Source organism: Pimephales promelas, chromosome 12 (genome assembly GCF_988280905.1).
Source record: "Pimephales promelas chromosome 12, fPimPro1.hap1.1, whole genome shotgun sequence".
In the NCBI taxonomy this organism is placed as follows: domain Eukaryota; kingdom Metazoa; phylum Chordata; class Actinopteri; order Cypriniformes; family Leuciscidae; genus Pimephales; species Pimephales promelas.
Window position 1 is genome coordinate 12,255,175 of NC_142780.1, and position 4,609 is coordinate 12,259,783.

The window sequence follows — 4,609 nt, forward strand, 5'->3', positions numbered from 1 at the left end:
AAATGGCAAAGAACTAAAGGCCCTAGTCGATACTGGGAGTGACCAGACCCTGGTGAACAGGAAATTTGTTGCTCCATCTTTAATGACGTCCTCTAATAAATTACCCATCTGCTGTATTCATGGGGAGGAAAGAATGGTGCCCACTGCAGACCTATTGGGGTAGCAGATAATCTTCTGTATTCTGCTGTATTCTGTACTCCTAGATTTAGCCCAGCCCCCGCACTAGTGCAATGTGGTAGTATCAGGAGCTATGGCAAAGCAGCCAGGGAAACTAACAGAGATTATTTCAACTGCCATTTTATGATGCAAACAGAGATATGCTCCCCAAAATAAATAAAAATCACCAAGCCAAAAGAGACAAGCCAAAAGCTTGAATATAATGCCTCCCAATTGATCGTAGAGAGTGTATGCAATCTAACTTCACCCGAGTCATTCAGTTGCCTGGGCTGAAGAAAAAAGAAAACCAAAATACACTTACTGGCCCGGCCTGGAAGCGGATGTTGCCCAGTACTGTAAAGCTGCCCTTGCTGTCAAAGTATTTATCAAGTGTTCATTAAGAGTGCCCCTCCATCCCCTTCCTGTAACCAGTACACCTTTCGAAAGGCATAGATATTGTTAGACTGGTGAAAAAGAGCCATGCAGGTAACCGGTTTCTACTGGTGATCACTGATTATGCTATGAGGTAACCAGAGGTATTTCCTTTAAAGTCTATCAAAGCCAAATATGTCACAACTTGTTTAGTCCACTTCTTTTCCAGAGTCGGGTTGCCTGCCCAAATTCTCACTGAGCTGCTGGAGGATGGTAAGCAAGTGGCAGGGCTCCTTTGAGGTCAAGAACCAGCTTGGCCCCGACACGTGTGAAGTGGTCACTCCAGGGCAAGATCGTGCTGGTCGAGTACTTAATGTAAACCATTTGAATAAGTGGGTCTCTCGACCGGAACATGAGAGCAAAAGTTATGATGATTCGCCAGGTGAAAGAGAAAGAGCAACGGGAGGACCAGTACTTGCCTCAACCAGTAGCCTGAAGATCAGCAATCCCAGGTGAGAGCTCTATGTACCCCTGAAATCTTCTCTAAATATACTCATGATGTCATATCATAGCCAAAGGAGAACTGGCCCCCAACTAAGCCTGGGTTGTCCCAAAGTTTATTTTTCTCCATTCTGCCACCTGAAGGAGTTTGGGTCCTTGTCACTGTCACCTTTGTTCCACCTTTGTCGCCATTAGCTTGACTTGCTTAGTTGGGGACAATACATTTAACATTTAATTTAATATTCAACAATAATATTGATCTGCCAGCATTGACACTATAGCCGCTTTCACACAGCGCATTATCCCGGGAAATTGCCAGGAAATTGCCAGAATGCCTTCTTGGTGAAGGCAAACACGACCCGGGATTGATACCGGGACTGATGCCGGGTTGGGGACCTAGTAACATTGCCGGAATCAGTCCCGGAACGCCCGCTGTGTGAACAAAAGCCAGAACCAATGCCGTAGGGGGTGTTTTAGTGATGACGCTCGTGCCATCGCGCGACTCTGTTGCTCTTAGAAGAAAGTTTGTGTTCGTCATCAACAAAGAAAGGACGAACAAATACCTGCAAACTGGAGCAAAGCAGAGACCAGGGGCTCCTCACTACCGCACTGAAGCTGAGAGCGTTCACCATCTTTGTGGAACGGTATGCGCGTGTACATGTTTTCGACGTGTACGTTATACGTCTCATCCTGACGTCATGTGTCCTCCCGGGATTTTTACGGGTTGTGTGTGAACGCAATCACAGATCCCGGCAAATCACTGGCAGTGTGAATGAACCGAAATCAAACAATCCCGGGACAACAATCCCGGTCACATTATCCGTGTATTTTCTGGAATCTCTGTGTGAAAGTGGCTTATTATACAAGAACTGAACTGAGCTGGACGATGACATCACGGTTTACTCCAGAGTGGCTATACATAAATTAACTAATTTAATTATGTTTTTAAAACAGAGCTTACTTAAGCTGGACTGTGACGCTATTTTCTTCTGTTAACAAACTTTTTTTTGCCTTATTTTCCTGTTATCTCTTTAAAGCTGTTTTGAAACAATCTGTATTGTAAAAAGCCTATAAATAAATGTGACTTGATTTGACTTGAATTTTGAGTTACAGAATATCCGAGAGACTCCAAGAGGCCTTGAAGGAGGAAGTGAACTTTATGCTGAGATTTGGAATTATTGAACCCTCTAAAAGCGAGTGGTGTCATCCGGTGATCCCAGTACAGAAAAAGGATGGGAGTATCTGATTTTGTATTGACTTCCGGTACTTGAACTCTGTTTCACAGTTTGATTCATATCCTACACCCCGTATAGATCCCTTAATTGACAGGGCAAAGCCAAATACCTGATGACCATTGATTCTGATGAGCATTCAGGAGACCGTGGGGGCTATTCCGTTTTCTGAGTTTTACCCTTTGGCCTGCATGGGGCACCAGCCACCTTTCAGAGGCTTATAGATCAGGTATGATGGCCTGTGGCTTTCATTAGCCCTAAACATGCTTTCACTTTTCTACACTAGAGAAAGAGTGTTTGGCAGGAGACTTTGGCATGGGCCCTAGACTACTTGAGATATTACCTACTGGGAAGGGAGTTCAAATTAGAAATTGACCATGAAGATCTCCAGTCGTTGGAAAAGATGAAAGATACCAATAGGAGGATCACACTGTGGTCTCTGGCTTTCCAGTTTACAGTCAACCATGTTCCTGGCAAGTCCAATGTGACCGCTGACTACTTTTCTCATTGTATCTGCGCCATCTATGGGTTATATGTAAGTATGTGTGTGTGTGTGTGTGTGTGTGTGTGTGTGTGTGTGTGTTGCCAATATTGCTGTATATTTGGAATATATTTATGAAAGTATAGAACAGTACAAATGTTCAGAAGGTGTACTGTAAACCCAGATTTTGTTTCTAATTAAACTTACGAGTGATCATTACTTCTTATTTTATGTTTAGTAAAAACCTGCTATCATTACTAAACAACATTAGTTGTTTGTACTATTGAGCTGAAAGAGTCATTGCACTAATCAGGTTTAGCAGAGACTACTTGGTATGTTTACTTTCATAAGGAAGGGGAGGGGTTCAAATGCCACACAATCAAAAGGCAGAAAACACTGGTATTCAACAACCTGCCTGGTCACGTGAAAAGACCCGCATCTAACGTGCTTCCGAGGGGCTCAACTGGCGGGACGAGCCTCGGCAGCAGATGGTATTGAGAAATAACAGAGGTTTAGATGTTGTTGAATTATTGTTTAATCTAATTTAAAAATAGTCACCATAATGGTGATAATTGTTGGCTGTAGTTGGGCTCTTGCCCTCGACATTTGAATTATATTTTCTCTGGCTGTTTTGCTTGTGTGATGAAAAGGCACAATTGTTGAAGCAAAAAAGCCAAGAAAAAAGTGATCCAGTGATGATGACTGCACTTTGATGTTGTAAAAAATAAAGATTAAAGGCCATGAAAAGTGAAAAATGAAAAGCTTTACAGTATGTTGCAAATAGTACACCTATACTCAAAACAACTAATTATTGAGAACTAATTATTTTCAGTAAAGACTACTGTATGTAAACTTTGTAAACTGCACCCACTTAAGATTGTATGTTACTACAACTTAACATGTTTAGTTTCAGCTTGGGTAAAAACTAAAGTGCTAATATATAGGCAACGGGTTTCCACCCTGGGTCAGACGTAACAACCCAGTGTTTTGGTAGTTTTTATGTCACCCAAATCATGGGTTAGGTAGGCTATAACAACCCAGGGGTTAAGTTATTGATGGAATATAAATGTGGAATATAAATGCAGAATATAAATGGAGTCAGTCACAGCATTTCTTCCACTAGTGAAATGCATGGCGGCGGTCTTAGAAGCTCCCTCGCTAAACATGATACAAGTGCCGGCACGAGATCCAGCACCGGACAACAGATAGTGGTCGATTACACTTGAATTACTTCATAATGCTTAATTTTTACTTATAATTGTTAAACAAGCTTAAATGTATGCATATGTATTCAAAACTGTTTAAAATATGGTAAACTGTAAAATATGATTAACAAAGGAATTATCTGGCAAACCAGTAGGCTAGTTGTGTGGAGATTTTTTTTTTTTTTTTTTTAAGTTTTGAGGATTTAAGCTAATTTATAAACATTAATCCATGTATGTCATAAAAAAGAAAAGAAAAAGATAAACAAATAGTACGTTAGTAAAAATGAATCAGCCCAGTATGATGGATTAAATCCACCCATTGTGCTGGGTTAAATAAACAACCCAATTTGCTATGTAAAATTAACCCAACATGTGTTCTGTCCCATATTTACTCAGCCCTTGGGCTGAAAACAGTTTGGGTTGTTTTCAATCCAGTGTTTTTTTAGAGGGTTCAAATCAAATAATGCAACAACAGAAAAAAACAAATTATATTAATCCCATAAGTGAGTAGTATGCAGTCAATGCAACATCATCATAAAAAACAGCATTTGTAATGTGTTGTTCAATTGACTTGATGTTAAATGTTTTTGATTTTGTAAGAAAGAAATGTCGCAAAATAACCTATAGATGGCACCAGGACTGTCTCAGATTCACAGGAAAAG